This window comes from Anolis sagrei, chromosome 5 (assembly GCF_037176765.1).
Source record: "Anolis sagrei isolate rAnoSag1 chromosome 5, rAnoSag1.mat, whole genome shotgun sequence".
NCBI lineage: Eukaryota > Metazoa > Chordata > Lepidosauria > Squamata > Dactyloidae > Anolis > Anolis sagrei.
Window position 1 is genome coordinate 12,583,237 of NC_090025.1, and position 18,159 is coordinate 12,601,395.

The window sequence follows — 18,159 nt, forward strand, 5'->3', positions numbered from 1 at the left end:
GATTTTCGAGCTCTAGGAGCAATGCTAAAAGAATGTAATGTACAGGTGGTCTTTTCATCCCTCCTCCCTGTTGTAAGACACGGACCCACAAGAGCCAGAAAAATAGTACAGGTCAATGACTGGTTTAGAAAATGGTGTCAGGAGGAACGCTTTGGCTTCCTCGACCATGGCCTGCTATTCCAGGAGGATGGCCTACTGGCAAGGGATGGGGTGCATCTCACACAAGTAGGAAAACACCTTTTTGCTCACAGACTCGCAAACCTCATTAGACGCACTTTAAACTAGGTCCACCGGGGGAGGGGGACAAAAGCCTTGCGAACACTACTTTACCCATAATGTCTGGGAATCGCCAGAAGGCTAAACGGAGGGCTGCACAAACACAACAAGGACCAAGTACCAAAAGCACAATAATCCCAATTAAACAGCTCAAGGGAAGATCCCAGGGGCTCACATGTCTTTACACTAATGCACAGAGCATGGGAAATAAACAAGACGAACTCCAACTTCTAGCACTACACCACAAATATGATATCATAGCCATCACTGAAACCTGGTGGGATGACTCCTATCGCTGGAATGTAGATATCGAGGGGTATAACCTCTTTCACAGAAACCGAACAAAGGGGAGAGGAGGCGGAGTAGCCTTATATGTCAAAAACTCTTATGCTGCAGAAGAAATTCAAGACAGCAATCTGGGAAACCAGCTTGAAATCATCTGGATAAGAATCAAGGGAACTGGGACTCAAAAAGATGTCGTTGTAGGCGTCTACTACAGACCCCCAAGCCAGGAGGAAGATCTTGATGAAGTCTTCTGCCAACAGTTGACCAAACAGGCACAGAAAAGAGATGTAGTAGTCATGGGCGATTTCAACTATCCCGATATTTGCTGGAAAACAAACTCGGCCAAGAGTACAAGGTCCAACAAATTCCTCGCTTGCCTTGCAGACAATTTCATGGTCCAGAAGGTAGAAGAGGCAACAAGGGGATTGGCTACTCTTGATCTCATCCTAACAAATGCGGAGGACCTGATCGATGCGGTCGAAGTGGTAGGATCCTTAGGGGCAAGTGACCATGTGCTCCTGCAATTTGAGGTACAAAGGAAGGCCGAAACTAAGACAAGTCAAACCCGCATTTTGGACTTTAGGAGAGCTGATTTCCAAAAAATGAAGGAAACGCTGAGCAGCATTCCGTGGACACAGATACTAAAAGACAAGGGAGCTACGGATGGATGGGAATTTCTCAAGAGTGAAATACTCAAGGCGCAATTGCAAACCGTGCCAACAAAGAGAAAAAATAGGACAAGTGCAAAGAAGCCAGAATGGATGTCCAAAGAACTTCTAACTGTGCTAAGACACAAAAGAGACATGCACAAGAAGTGGAAAAAGGGAGAAATCACCAAAGAAGAATTCAAACAAATAGTCAACACCTGTAGGGAAAAGGTCCGCAAAGCTAAAGCAAAAAACGAGCTCAGACTTGCCAGGGACATTAAAAACAATAAAAAGGGCTTCTATTCTTATGTCAGTAGAAAAAGGAAAAACAAGGAGGCGATAGGACCTCTTCGAGGAGAAGATGGGGCAATGCTGACAGGGGACAGGGAAAAGGCAGAACTACTTAATGCCTTCTTTGCCTCGGTCTTCTCACAAAAAGAGAGTCTTCAACCTCAGCAAGATGGAGTGGATGAGGGATTGGAGGACATCCAACCCCAAATTGGGAAAGAAGTCGTCCAGGAATACCTGGCCGCTCTTAATGAGTTCAAGTCCCCAGGGCCAGACCAACTACACCCAAGAGTACTGAAGGAACTAGCGGAAGTCATTTCGGAACCATTGGCAACCATCTTTGAGAGTTCTTGGAGAACGGGAGAAGTTCCAGCAGATTGGAGGAGGGCCAATGTGGTCCCAATCTTCAAGAAGGGAAAAAAGGACGACCCAAACAACTACCGTCCGGTCAGCCTCACGTCGATACCGGGCAAGATTCTGGAAAAGATTGTTAAGGAAGAGGTCTGCAAACACTTAGAAACAAATGCAGTCATCGCTAATAGTCAACATGGATTTATCAAAAACAAGTCATGCCAGACTAATCTGATCTCTTTCTTCGATAGAGCTACAAGCTGGGTAGATGCGGGGAATGCCGTGGATGTAGCGTACCTGGATTTCAGTAAGGCCTTCAACAAGGTCCCCCATGACCTTCTGGCAAGGAAACTGGTCCAATGTGGGCTAGGCAAAACTACGGTGAGGTGGATCTGTAATTGGTTAAGTGGACGAACACAGAGAGTGCTCACTAATGCTTCCTCTTCATCTTGGAAAGAAGTGACAAGTGGAGTGCCGCAGGGTTCCGTCCTGGGCCCGGTCCTGTTCAACATCTTTATTAATGACTTAGATGAAGGGCTAGAAGGCATGATCATCAAGTTTGCAGACGACACCAAATTGGGAGGGATAGCCAATAGTCCAGAGGACAGGAGCAGAATTCAAAACGATCTTGACAGATTAGAGAGATGGGCCAAAACTAACAAAATGAAGTTCAACAGTGACAAATGCAAGATACTCCACTTTGGCAGAAAAAATGAAATGCAAAGATACAGAATGGGGGACGCCTGGCTCGAGAGCAGTACATGTGAAAAAGATCTTGGAGTCCTCGTGGACAACAAGTTAAACATGAGCCAACAATGTGATGTGGCGGCAAAAAAAGCCAATGGGATTTTGGCCTGCATCAAGAGGAGCATAGTGTCTAGATCTAAGGAAGTAATGCTACCCCTCTATTCTGCTTTGGTTAGACCACATCTGGAATACTGTGTCCAATTCTGGGCACCACAATTCAAGAGAGATATTGACAAGCTGGAATGTGTCCAGAGGAGGGCGACTAAAATGATCAAGGGTCTGGAGAACAAGCCCTATGAGGAGCGGCTTAGGGAACTGGGCATGTTTAGCCTGAAGAAGAGAAGGCTGAGAGGAGATATGATAGCCATGTATAAATATGTGAGAGGAAGCCACAGGGAGGAGGGAGCAAGCTTGTTTTCTGCTTCCTTGGAGACTAGGATGCGGAACAATGGCTTCAGACTACAAGAGAGGAGATTCCATCTGAACATGAGGAAGAACTTCCTGACTGTGAGAGCCGTTCAGCAGTGGAACTCTCTGCCCCGGAGTGTGGTGGAGGCTCCTTCTTTGAAAGCTTTTAAACAGAGGCTGGATGGCCATCTGTCAGGGGTGATTTGAATGCAATATTCCTGCTTCTTGGCAGGGGGTTGGACTGGATGGCCCATGAGGTCTCTTCCAACTCTTTGATTCTATGATTCTATGATTCTATGATTCTATGTCTTGCATGGGGAGCTGACAGAGGGAGCTCAACTGCGCTCTCCCAGGATTCGAACCTCTGACCTGTTGGTCTTCAGTCCCACCAGCACAAGGGTCTGACCCATTGCACCACCAGGGCTCCTTTGTGTCATTCCTGTCTTGTCTTTTTAGGAGAAAGACTATACTCATAATCTTGCTGGTGCACTACACTTTTGGATGCTTTTTCTGCATCTATGCTGCAACTTACTAATGCCTTGAAAGATCTCTCCAGCTACTACAAAGATAATCACCTGAAGCCTAACCACCTACGTACCCATGAAGCCAATAGCAAATTGAAAGTAACCCGGGAAGGCCAAGAGCTCGAACACTGTTTCCATCCTAAATATCTCGGTGTCACCTTAGATAAAACACTAACATTTAGGAATCGTTGTATGAATACCAAGCACAAAGTAGCTGCACGCAATAACATCCTATAGAAACTTACTGGCAGTACATGGGGTGCAGACCCAAAATTAATAAGAACATCAGCCCTGGCCTTGTCTTACTCAACTGCTGACTAGGGCTACCCTGTTTGGCACAAGTCTGTCCACGTGAAGCAGGTGAACATAGCACTGAACGAAGCATGCAGAATAATCACAAGATGTCTCAAACCTACATCTGTTGGTAAACTCTTCAAGAAAGAACAACATGTGATAAGGAATAACAAATGGAACTAAGTGCTTTGTAATGCTACAGGACTAAACACCACAATAATGGGATAAGGTCCCATGATTGATTTTCAGCAGATGGGAGGCAGAGGTCTCACCCAACCTGTTCTAGGCTTCTTTACACATGTCTACAGGAATCATAAAAATACATTCCTGACATCCCTAATACAGTCCAGAGATTTCCCAAATAGGGCTTAGTTACCGGGGACCATGCTAGCAGAGATCTGTAACCCAAACAAGGGAAATTTTCCAAGCACTCAATATGGAGAGGAAGGAAAGCCAAAGACCTCAATGTAAGTCACCCAAGGGCTCAAGCAGAAGTCTTTACCAGCTTTGTAGAAACTGGCAACAAGCTGTTAGATGAAGCCCAGCATGCCCATTTCAAAATCTTGCTAAACTGCTTGGCCCACAGCACTGGTTAATTCAAAATGCAGAATCCAGCCACACTTCACAGTTATCTTCTATTTCTATACCCTTGGGGAAAACATTAAGTTAAAAAAAATTCTAATCTCAAAAATAATAAAGTGCCGTAAATGGATGTGTGTGTCACATTCCCTTTAGGAGAACAGAAAGCAAAGTTAATATACCAAGTAAAGTTATTACTTATTGGATTTTTTAAATAAAAAGTACCATTGCTTCATCACATCGTGATGACAGCACTTAATATCTGTGCTTTCATTTGGATAATTTATTTCATCCATTATCGTTTCAATAAACATCTCTTTCTGTTATATTATGGACACAACAGATCTTATCAAAGCATTCGACTCTTCTAACCTTTGGAATCACATTGAAAACAATGGAGCGCGATCATTTCACACCTCCTCATCTGTTTAGCTCTGTAATGTGAAGTATGCAAGCTGTACATTTCAGGAACTTATTAGTCCTACTTGGAAAACCTCAGCATGTATTCCAGAGGCAGGAATGGATTCTACAATGCGGGATGCCAAAGAATTCCATCTTGGATCACAGTGTGTACAAGTATCTGGCACATAGTATCCAAAAAGGAAGAGTGTTTTTGTTGTATTTTTTGTGCGGGTTGTGTACAATCTGTATGCACATCCAAACCAAATCTAAGTTGCCATCTACGCTGACCATATAATGCAGTTTCAAAATGGCATGGAAGAAAGTTGTTTTGTTTTGCAGGCTGTGACGGCACGAGTGACGCCACCTGTGTGTAGAACTTTAAAGTGCAAAGGTTTAAACTGTATAACATGCCCAAATTTGCCTAGTTTGTAAATGTATAGTTGGATTGATTGGTTATTTATAGCTGTCAATCAATGTTGTTTGCACCAGTTATATTGCTCCCTCAGCTTGGCTCCACCTCTTCCTGAAGGAGGGCAGAGCTTTTCCTTTTCCATTCTACCATCGAACTTTCTATCAGATAGACGTGAGAAAGAGACTTGGCTCTAAAGCCCTTAATTAAGTTACCTCTCATCACCAATTCTAAGGTTTTTACCCTTGGGACTCATACTTCATGCCCAGATCGCCCTGGACAACGTTGTGCACAAACCGGTCCTGTGGCATCAGAGGAAGGCTTTGTGTCTTCAAATATAGGCCATTTGGATTGGGGCTCTGAATGTTCACGCATTTGCAACCATTGAGAAAGAGGGAACCTTGAAAAGCTGCTCAGCTGCGAAATCTCCTTGGACCCAAGACAATCAGAGACTGTAATGTATATTTCCTTTATCCCTTTGAAACTTCCAGCTTATTGCCTTAAAGGGATAACTCTTTGTGGACAATAAAACCTATTTTGAGTTATCTACAGTGTTTTGGTCCTTGGGAGTTCCAGTTCTTTAAAGGAAGGCAAGAAGCAACCCCCTGGGGGAAAGATGTCACGTCTATGTCTCTTTCACTAAGAGTTATAGCCCCCAGGCGCGACGGCACACAGGTGATTATATAGTTAAATCTTGGAACCAGATTGAAGCCCAGGTGGTGATTACACAAACCACAGCTCACTGGTTCACATGAAGGTCTTACTTTCAAGCAATTTCATGGGAGTTGGTTGTCTGGCCACCACAGTTTTAAACCATTTAATGCAATTAAGTTTAAACTTAATTGCATTAAATAGTTGGTGTAAATGGGGCACTGGGTGCACAATCACAATGGAATGTGTAGGATGCACAACTGCAATGCATAATCACAGTGCAAAGTATGGGGAGCACAAAAATAGAATGTATAGGATGCACAACTCTAAAGCATAAACACAATGGAAAATATAAGATGCACAACCACAATGGAAAATATGGGGTGCATAGTTCCAATCCATCTTCACAATGGATAAAGAGTTCTAATGCACTCTCGCAAAGTAAAGTATAGGATGCACAACCACAAGTATGGGCAGCATAAACAAAATAGAATGTATAGGATGCACAACTCTTAATGCATAAACACAATAAAAATAAGAGGCACAACTACAATGGAAAATATGGGATGCATAATTTTAATCCATCTTCACAATGGGTAAACAGTTCTAATGTATTCTCATAAAGTATAGGGTGCACAGCCACAAATATGGAGAGCCCAAACAAAATAGAATGTATAGGATGCACAACTCTTAATGCACAAACACAATAAAAATATAATATGTACAACCACAATGTAAAATATGGGATGCATAGTTCTAATCCATCTTCACAATGGATAGAGTTCTAATACATTCTCGCAAAGTAAAGTATAGGATGCACAGCCACAATGGAAGGTATAGAATGCATATTTCTAATGCATCTTCACAATGTATAGGATGTACAACCACAATGCATAACAATGCTAAGTATAGAATGGGGAATCATGATGCTAAGATGAGAATACACAACCATAATGCAAAGTATAGATGCATAATGCAGTGCACAATTGCAATGCAGAGGTGTTGAATACACAATTGCAGTGTTCATGCTTTCAGAAAAATAGGATACACAAGCTCGATGGACAGTCACCATGCCTAATCAAAATGCAAAGTATAGGATGTACAACCACAGTGTATAACCACAATGCCAAGGATATGATGCACAATATAAGATGCACAACCACAAGGGAAAGTGTAGAATGGACAACCACAGTGCCCAGTGTACAACTTCTCTGCTTCTGCTGCTACACATATTCTGCTATACATCCATTGTGTAATTGTGACTTTGAAGCCCTGTTCATGGAACATGCATGTATATGTTCCTAAGTGAATTTTGACCTTTGTCATGCCATCCCAGGAGTTCTTTAGAAATGAAGAGTTGGAGTCCATCACCACTATCAGGGACTGGCAAGAACTTGACTGTGTCTGGAGACCTGATATTGTGATGGTTACCTCTTGCTATGCCCCTGGGAAGAGGCAGCTCAGCTTCAGAGTCCAAAGCAGAGACTGTTTGGCTGCAAGGAAGGCCAATTCAAGAGTAGGGACTTCCTCGGGAGTAGGAAATGCCAAGATATTCACTACTGAGTTGTGCAGTGGGACTCCAGTATTGCAGCAATATAAGCTTCAATCCCAGACTAATAAAATGGTTGGTATTGAAAACAAGTCTTGTCTGATAACCTTTTCATCTTGAAACCTTGTTATTATTGATCTCTTGGTTGCTTGACCTTGAACTGTGTGTTTGACTTTGCCTCTGGGAATCTCTTTTTGTTTCTTGTTTGGAACTTGATCTGATTACATTGTGTAGCATTCTTTGACTTTGGCTCTTCCTCATGCTACTCTCTGCTTAAAAAAATGTTTTTTCCAGGCAATGGTTCATTTTTTAACTCTCCTTCTGTATTTTTCCTGCTTGTTTTGTGTTCTGGTGGAGGAGATCTGTCTTGATCTTGGACCTAATTGGTAGGCCTTGCTGTTGGATCTTGCCTGCCAATGCATGCAGATGATTCCGAAGCAGCGGACACTTCTAAATTCATTGTCTATATCAACAGGTGTATGGTATAGAAGCATGGTAGATGGAAGTAGGGAATCCGCCCCACATCATCTGCTCTTGCATCTGTTCAATTTGTCTGTCATCTTGTAGTGATTCCATGAATTCCACATGGTTTTCTCATGCAATGAACACCCAGTTCTTCCTCTAAAATATAGCCTTCAGCACCTGATATAATATGTAGGTGGTCTTCCAACCAAGTATGATTCTACTTAGCTTCCAAGATGAAATGGGATATAGTGGCTTTAGGTTGTCATCTGCTCTTGCAAAATATCACTGGGGAAATAATAATAATAATAATAATAATAATAATAATAATAATAATATGGATTGTTGATGTTGCAATTCCAGGTGACAACAGGACTGAAGAGAAACACCTGGACAAGATGACATGGTATGAGGATTTAAAGATTGAACTTCAAAGACTCTGGCACAAACCAGTCAAGGTGGTCCCAGTGGTGATTGGCACACTGGGTGCAATGCCTAAAGACCTTGGCCTGCACTTAAACACAATCGGTGCTGACAAGATTGCCATCTGCCAGCTGCAGAAGGCCACTTTACTGGGATCTGCACGCATTATTCGCCGATACATCACACAGTCCTAGACACTTGGGAAGTGTCCGACGTGTGATCCAATACAATAGCTAGCAAAGTGTCTGCTGTGGATTCATCTTGTTGCATTCCTAATAATAATAATAATAATAATAATAATAATAATAATAATGTAAACAATAAACATTGACAAAATCACGATCTGTCAACTGCAAAAGGCCATCTTACTTGGATCTACGTGCATCATTCAAAAATACATCAAACAGTCCTAGATGTCTTGTGATTTTGTGATACAAAATTCAGCATATATATCTTGTTTGCTGTAACATACTGTGTTTTTGTATCAGTAAAACAATAATAATAACTTTATTTTTGTATCCCGCCACCATCTCCCCTAAGGGACCTAGGGAAGCTTACATGGGGACCAAGCCCAATCAGATAGAAACTAAAATATAACACAGTAAAATTCAAATACAAAACATCATAAAAAACATAACCATCATCAATCAAACCATAAAAACAACCAGTATCCTTACCTAAAGGCCATATACTGAGCTGAGGGGCAAGGCAGTTGCAAAATAGTTGCAAGGACAGGACTGATAGAAAATTGCAGGAGCCAGATGATAAGTATGGGCTAAATGGACCAAACTCTTCTGTCACCCAGAATGATTGTTCGTTGACCTCATTTGGCTACTGTAGAGCACTAGACACATTTCATGGGGAAAAGAAGGCCCCGCTGGAGGAGGAGGGGGTGGAGGGGGCAAGGGCAGGAACCAGGACCCACCAAGTGCTTTGCTCCTGCTCAAAGACCTGCAAGGCCAATATGGTTGCCTGCAGGAGGCTGCTGTTCCACTCCGCTAAGGCTTTGAGCAGCAGCGAGGTGCTTGGAAGGTCCCAGTTCATGCCCTTGCCCCCTTCTCCTCCACCTCCTCCTCAAGCGGGTCCTCCTTCTGTCCATCCCGTGGCGAGGAGCAGGAAAAGCAGGAGGGCAGGCAGCACATGAGGACACTGCCGCCAGTTCCAGGGTAGACATGCTTTGTCCCCAGGCATCTCTCAACCTCCTACAGGAAGAGGGGGGGTGGGGGGAGAATGCCGCTTGGGGGTTAGCTCCTTCAGCTGCTCACCTGTGGCCAGGCCTGTAGCGAGGGGGGGGGGGGGTTAGGGGTTCAACCCCCTCCCCCGAAATGTTTCAGATTTTAAAAAAAAAAAACCTGGTTTACTCATGAATTTTAACTGGTTAACCAAATTGCCATGCTAAGTCTATGAGATGCAAAAAATTATGAGTCCCTCCAGAACTGCAAGCACTATCTCAGGCAAATATTGACAATTTATTTTCACTGTCATTACTTGCAGCAATAGCCGATGTAGCGAAGCAACCAAGTTGGGGTGGTGGTGGTGGTGGTGTTGAATGTTCTCATTAAGGAGGCCAGACTTGGTGGAGGTGGTTGACAGGGGCGGAGCTGCAGGCTATTGAAGGCTGCTCTGCCCCCTGCTGTGCTCTTTGCTTCTGCGTGAGCTAGGAGGCAGGTTTCAACCCCCCCCCCCCGTGAAATTTTCAAACCCCCCCCCCCCAAAATTTTCAACCCCAAAATTTTTTTCTGGCTACGGCCCTGCCTGTGGCTCATCTCCACTCTAGAATTGAAAATACAGATTTAATGACCCACAGATTATTATTCTTTACACAGCCCTAATAGTCAATACTTCCTTGCATTGTTCAAAGTAGCTTAATAGCATTGGTGTGTAGGCCTACAACTTTAGTGGCCAGAAAAAGCAAGGGATGAAATTAGGATAAAAGAGCAACTAGACCCCAAGATGCCTAGTGTATTTCAGGAGCATAAGCTAACCTTTTTGATGAAAAGAGAAGTGGAAATTTTCTGAGAAATGGCTGTACCATTTCAGTCTTAAATTATTCTTGGAAATGAGATTGAGAAGCTTCATTTAACTTAAAATAGCCATGCAATTCTATTCACTTGCACAAGGTACCTCAACGCCTTCTTTGCTTATTGTCATAATAATGGGTTCTGTTTTGCATTTATCCAGGCTAATTCTGTTGTAGAAAATGGGTCTCTATAAATAATGATTAGGCATAGGTTTTCTTACCTAATGTAGAAGGCAGGAACACTATGGAAAGTAGGAGATTTTTGGAAGAAGTACTTTTTAAGTGCTTGCCATTTGCAGTGAGGTACGGATAATAATTGACGCAGAAGTGTCAGAAATGGATATAAAAAGCTGTGTCATCATGGCCTCGTGTAATGCCAGCAATAGATGTCAGATCAGAAGATCTTACAGCTTAAATTGTAATAAATGAGGAAATAACAGAATGAAGAGAAAGGATGAAAAAAGGATGTGAGATAGTTGGGTACACAAGAACATACATGGGGCTTAACTAGACCTTACTCAAGAGATCTGTAAACAGGATCACCGACATTTTTTTTCAATACAGAATCCCTTAACTGCCTATGCTGGTTGGATAGCTAGCAGTTGCAATCTGAAATGTAACTCTCCAAAATTGGATTTTGTTTTCTGTAAGTCAAATCATTCATAGATTCAGAAGGGAAGACATGACTACAGTGTTTTGGAAAAAGTTTTACAACTCTGCCATTACTACACCTATGCGTTCTTTCCACAAGGCCATTTGTACTTTTAGATTGTTATTAATGTTGAGACAGCTGGAAAGTGTAGAAAGCTCTCAGTAAGTGAATCAACCCATTTGCCAGAGGTGAGTTCCATGAATGCTATGAAAGTCAAAAAGATAGGTCCTAGAGCAAATGAAGTCTGAACTCTGCTTAGAAGCTAGGATGACAAAACTGAGACTGTTGTACTTTAGCCATGCCATGAGAAGACATAACTCACTGGAGGAGACATTGATGCTTGGTGTGGTAGAAGGTTAGGGGAAAACAGGAGGACTGCATGCCAGATGAAGACACTCAGTCAAGGAAGTCATGGCTGCCCTAAGAAAGACTATTAATGATTGAGACTCTTGGAAGCATCTGATTATAGTTGCTGTTGTTGTTGGCCATCAAGTTGGATTTCCATAAGTTGAAGTCAACTTGATGGCCAACAACAATGACAATAAAAATAGTAGGTTGGGAGCAAAGCTTGGGAAATTTATCATAAATCCACCACCTAGTATGACTACTGATCATTCTAGCTCGGGGGTCTGTTGAAGGTGTAGTCAACCAACGCAAAATTTGAACTACCATTTAGATACAATCACAAATTTCAGCATTTGTCATACATGCACATTTGTCCATTTTCCCTCCTACAGACCTGTATCCAAAACATGGATAATAGGAGGAATGCCTGGTGGGTACTATAAACTTACATTTAGGTCCCAGTTACTGGTTTTTTGAAAATATATTTCAGTTGCAACAGTACAATACTCCGAGTGCAGATTCCCCCCTGAACAGCACCCCTTCTTTCTTCCCACAACAACTTCTCTTTTCACTTTATATTTTAACCAGTCTTTTCAAACTATTTCCAGCATCCATTTTTCAGCTGCTTTTCATAACTTGTTTTTCTTGACAATGCAATTGAAAACAAAAATTCAGGCCTGCTGACCTTTTCCTGAGGCTTTTGTCTCCAGTGAAAATGCAGTTGTCTGTTTCTCTAATTTTACCTCATATAATTAGAACAAGAAAGCTAAAATGTTCCTGTGCTACAATCCCCAAATAGGAGAAATTGCTTTGAATATGTGCAATTTAAGTGTCAAAAATAAAAAAAAGAAAGAAATGGTACTGCATAATAAAATCTGTGCAATGGGATTTCTTTTATTTCATTTTGTCCAAACTACACATTGTTAAAAAGAAATCAAAGCAGAAAAGTCAAAATATGAGCTTTAAATATCTTCAGAAATGAATCTCTGTACATGGGTCCTCAGTTTGCAAGACGTGAGCTTTTGGAAACATGGGTGAAGTACAACTCTGTTATCCACAGACTTGATATCCATGGTTTTACTTACCCATGCTCTCTAGGTCCTCCAGTGCAATTATCTGGTAAACTTCTGGTCCATGTATACAGTAGAGTCTCACTTATCCAACATAAATGGGTCAGCAGAACACTGGATAAACAAAAATGTTGGATAATAAAGGAAGGGTTAAGAAAAAGCCTACTAAACTTCAAATTACATTATGATTTTACAAATTAAGCAGTTCAATACATGGTAATGTTATGTAGTAATTTCTGTGTTTACAAATTTAGCACCAAAACATCACAATGTATTGAAACAGCTGTGGATCCAGGCAGAAGGCAGACTGGGTGGGATAATACAGAATGTTGGATGAGTGAAAGTTGGATAAGCGAGACTCTACCGTAGTCAAAAAGGCTTGCTATTATCCATGGTTTCAGGTATCTAAATGGAGCCTTGGAACTTATCACCTATGGATACAGGGGTCTTACTGTACTTAGACCTTCAAGTACAGTAAGACCCCTGTATCCATAGGTGATATGTTCCAAGGCTCCATTTAGATACCTGAAACCATGGATACAGGATCATCTTAACACAAAACTGACAATGGCAATTAACATCAATAATACATATGAAGACAGTGGTTCAAATTGGAAAACAAGAAGGCCCTCCAGTTTCATTGGCTTTAGGGATGCAAGACCCCCAGGAAAGTGAGAAAACCAAGATTTTTAAAATGTGTTAGTGGACCTAGAAAAGTCTAGAGAAAGTGTCCGCTCCTGGAACCTCAAGGCCCTCCATTGCAACTCTATGGTCAACAATTGTGCTGGAGGACCCAGAGATTCTTAGAAAAAACACATTAATCAAGTCCATGAATAGTCAAATCTTGAAATGTTAAACCCATAAATGTGAAGGATCTACTCTAGTCCCATAGAACCCAGAAAGCAGCATTCTTCTCCAGCACAACATTCTGTTGCCATAAACAGAACATGATCTGGGTGTGATTCTCAACAATTGAGGCACTGAGAACCATGCTTCCTTTGATTCTAGAGCAGTGGTTCTCACCCTGTGGGTCCCCATGTGTTTTGTTCTACAACTCTCAGAAATCCCAGCCAGTTCACTCCTGAGTCTGACTCTTTGTCTACTAGGATTTCTGTTAGGATTTCTGGGAGTTGAAGGCCAAAACATCTGGGGATCCACAGGTTGAGAACCACTGTACTGGAGGTTATCTACTGCCATCTTAACTTGTAGGTCATTGCCAGTTGTATCCTCCATGCATTTAACATATCCCCTTCAAAGTATCCATAGATCAGAACCAACAAAAAAGAAAACAATGAACGCCAATCATAAACCAAAGCTGAAATACTTGTCTTTGGGGAAAATGGAATTTCTATTGGATCAGAATAATTCTAAATGGCAAACAAAGTCGGGAAGTCCTTCCCCACCAGTACCCCACCAATGTGAATTGCCTAAAAAGCAAGTTCATAGTTAACCACGAAGAGCTGAGCGCTTCCTACCTGATAATCAATTGTTCCCTTTCTTTTCACTTCCGATTTCCCCCCTTCTGTCATCACTCACAGCATCAGTCAAAACCTTTGAGCATTATGTGCTGAGAAGACTTTTGTTGTTACTGTGCTTTGGAAATTTTGAGGACACAACCCATCCAGGGGTAACCTTTTTGAAATTCTCATCAATTTACAGTGTGAGGGAGATAGGCAATAGTTGGGACTCTGCTTTTGGCAAGGTTATAAAGTGGATTGCTTTCTTTTAGAACCTTGTTTTTAACAGATGTGACGGTTCTCTCCTCAGACTACAGAGTTATTTTGTTATTTTCTAGTTTTATATCCAACTACGCCTGTGCTTGTTTGGATGGAAGGCAACTTTAAATCCAATTCTTGCAAACTTCCTGTGTTTTGAACAGCATCCTGAGATGCAGAAATTTAACAACTGTCCTCTACAAAATAGAGTCTGCAGGCTTCATTTCATCCTGAAATTACATAGTGTTCTTCTTTTTGGTCCCATGGACTCTCTCAGATGCTCCCAATGTACATAAAATGGCAAACTGCATTTCCCCGAAATCTCTGAAGCTGTTCAGCTTTCCATTTAAACATTTGCTAGTGCAAATATATAATATACCTGTTCTAAAATTGAAAGATTGATCAATGGGAGGTTTTGGAATAGTAGACAAATGTGACCAGTAATTTACTGAGAGAGATCTCCCCAGTGAATTCCCAGCCTCATGCCATATTCGGGACTTTCGCCTTCCTGCTGCCTATGTTAAGGTTTCAAGATTACATTGCTATACATATTCATCTTTCTCCCTAATTTTTTAATGTGCTGATCATATTTCTGTTACAATCATATTCATGATTATAACATAATTGTAACAGAAATCGTCAACTACCGGCCAGTTTCCAATTTCCCCTTTTGGGGCAAAGTCCTGGAACGTGTGGTGGCCTCGCAACTCCAAGTATTCTTGAAAGACATGGATTATCTGGAGCTGGCACAGTCTGGCTTTAGGCTGGGACATGAAATTGAAACAGCTTTGGTCACCTTAGTGGATGATCTACGCCAGGAGCTAGCAGGGGGAGTGTGTCCCTGTTGGTTCTACTGGACCTCTCAGCGGACTTTGATACCATTGACCACAGTATCCTTCTGGGATGCCTTGCAGGAATGGGCCTTGGAGGTACTCTTCTACTGTGGCTCCGGTCCTTCCTAGAGGGTCATTCCCAGAAGGTGTTTTGGGGGGACACCTGCTCAACCCCACAACCATTGTGGGGTCCCACAAGGACCAATACTGCCCCCCCCCCCTGTTGTTTAACCTCTACATGAAGCTGCTGGGGGAGATCATCCGGAGTTTTGGTGTGCAGTGTCACCTCTACACAGATGACATCCAATTCTGTCACTCCATCCTACCTGTTATCTGAACTGGTGCTTGGCCGCTGTGATGTTCTGGATGAGGGTGAACTGAATCCAGACAAGACAGAGGTCCTCCTGGTCAGTCGAAAGGCCTAACAGGGCATGAGGTTAGTTACAGCCTGTGTTCACCTTGGAGGAGGTGGGCTTCGCAGATTCTTTTTGCACGGTCTGCCAAGGCTTTAATTGTGCTTCTTTTTTGACTTGGGTGATGGTTGGGGTTTTTATGTAGATATCTATCTTTCTGTTCGTAGAATTCATTGTCCCACTGAAAGTAGCTGGTGGTGAGGCAATGGTGAAACAGAGCTGTGATGTCTTCTGGGAACCTCTGGTTGATTAGTGCAGTGGTGTCTGCTACCAGGACCATGGTAAATAGAGAGACCACATCAAAGCTGATCAGTTTATCATTGGTCTTTAGCTTGAGATTGCTGATTTTTTCTATGAGGTGGGCTGAGTCCTTGATGTAGTGTGTAGTGAGCCCAACATAAATTTTTATTTCTGTTTGCTATTTTTATTGGTGTTAGATTCCATTTCATATTAACTTGTAATAATTTTCCTTATCTTGTATTGATAAGTTTTTCAAATGTCTTTGTTCCCATCATTGTGACCACTCCATTTCGTTTATTTTCATCCTTAAATCTTCTTCCCAAATTTCCTTGAGAAATTTATTATTTATTTTCCTTCCGTTATTTCAATTAATATTTTATATATTTTACTAGTTATGTTTTTAAAATTTTATGTTCATCTATATCTCTTCCATTTTGTGTTATTTGTTCAAATTGATTAAATTATTATTATTAGTACCCAGTTATTGAACCACTGTTCTAATCGTATGCAATGGAACCATGACAATTTTATTTCCCCAAATCATCTCCATAATCATTTCCTTCTTTATACTCAGCTTTATCGAATCCCCTATTTTGTCTAATTTTTTCTCTTAGTTTTGTAATCCATTATATTTTAATTTCCTTTCTATTATAATTGGGGTTATTATTGAACTTTCCATTATTCATTTTCTCCCCGATTTGTTCTATATATATATATATATATATATATATATATATACGGCTGTACCAGGAGCTCCCACTTTATTTGCTTTGTATTAAATGTTTGCTTGCAGTCAGGGATTCTGCAGGAAGGTGGCTTCCTTTGGTTGCAATTATAGGGCAGGCCACCTGTCCATCATCGTTAAGTTTTGGTTCCGCCCCTTGCTCTGGGCAATTGGGAAGGGAAGGGAGCCATTTTTTAGTTAGTCTCAGCAAGGAAAGCTAATGTACAGGACGTGTGCAAGCTTCCCCTGTACAAAGGCTTCAATCCTTAAGACTTCCGGGGAAAACAGTCTTAAGAGCATCCAAAGATTCCAAGGGAAACAGCCCTAAAGTTCTGAGGAATTTCGGAGGGAAAAATAGCTTTGAACAGCAAAGAACTCCAGCTGAAGAAACTACAGGCCTTGCTGGTAGGTCCACTCGGTGCTTTGAGACGCAGTTCAACCCGGTAGTGGTGCCCACATCAGTAAGGTTTAGGTTCACAGTCAGCCTGGGAGAATTTAGAAAGGGATTTTCCTTTAAAGTAAAGTAACAGTTAGTATCCACCAGTTGCACAAAAGCCTGGAAGCATTTGTTTAACCTTTTGAAGACAAGAGAAGTTTCTGTTTGATTGTTCCTCAATAAAAGACTTTGTTATATTTCAAAAGCCTTCTAAAGACTGTTTGTGGTGGAAAATTCCTAAGAGCTTCTCTTTGGGCCCCCTGGCTTCCCGCTGGGCAAAGGTTGCACATCCTGTTCTGAAGGAAATTCTTTACAGGCCCAGCATGCAACAGAACAATTGGGTTTTCAATTTCTGTTTTTTTTTCCTTGTTAACTCTTTCAAAATATTCCATATTTCTTCCTCCACTTCCTCTGAATGCAATTTTAACCATTCTGTATCTTCCTTATTTGCCATTCCTTCTATAACCAATCTTAACCTACTTGCTTCATAATACTTCTTTATGTTGGGAAGTGCTAATTCTCCTTCTTTTTTGTGATCTGTAGCATTATTGTTTATTTAATCTATTTCTTCTGAAACACATATAGATTAGGTGTGGGCTTATCTACATTTGCAAGACACAAAAATATGCCACAAAAGCCCATTGTTTGTGGAATGACAGTTTCTATTTCAAGAAGGAAACTTGTTTTGAAGACACACAACAGCACTGTTAGCCTACAAGCAAGGTCTCAGGAGAAGGGAGAATACTGATGAGGGAGCAAGCTTGTTTTCTATTGCTCCAAAGACACAAAGGATCTTCTCACAAAGGGAAATAACCCATCTCTAACACCCTTTGCATATGAGTCCCTATAGGCATGATCACTTGATGCACTGCCTGTTTCATCTGCAACCCATAGGGACCTGCATGCAAAGGGTATGCATCCAGCAGCCTTTGTAAGATGGATTCCAAATCATCCTCACCTATAGTGTTTTTCTCAGTGCGCTTCAGAAGCACAGCTTTCAAAATGTGATTGTACTCCCACATGCATCTCATCCATATGCCAGCGATGTGACCCTCAGGGTCTGTTTTGGGGGCAATGTTTTCCTACTGATCAATTCTGCTTTGTTGAATTGGCTGGCAGTACACTTCCACTGACAGTCAGAGAAAGACTTTCCCTTTGTGATAAGATCCCAGAGTAAAGCCATTCATGTCTTCCACATTTTTTTCCTTTTCCGTTGTTGTTGTTTAAATGCTACAATTGCACAGCCTCATGAGAACAGAAAGATATTTTTCTGTTTCCCTGTTGGGACAGAGGTTATGAACTTGTGCAGTTATGCAAGATCTCTTTGTATGTATCTAGTATTTATCCAGTCCGCAAAAGCCATGATTGCCACAGGAAAGGCATTTCCTACTTTGAGTGTGATTTTATTTATTTATC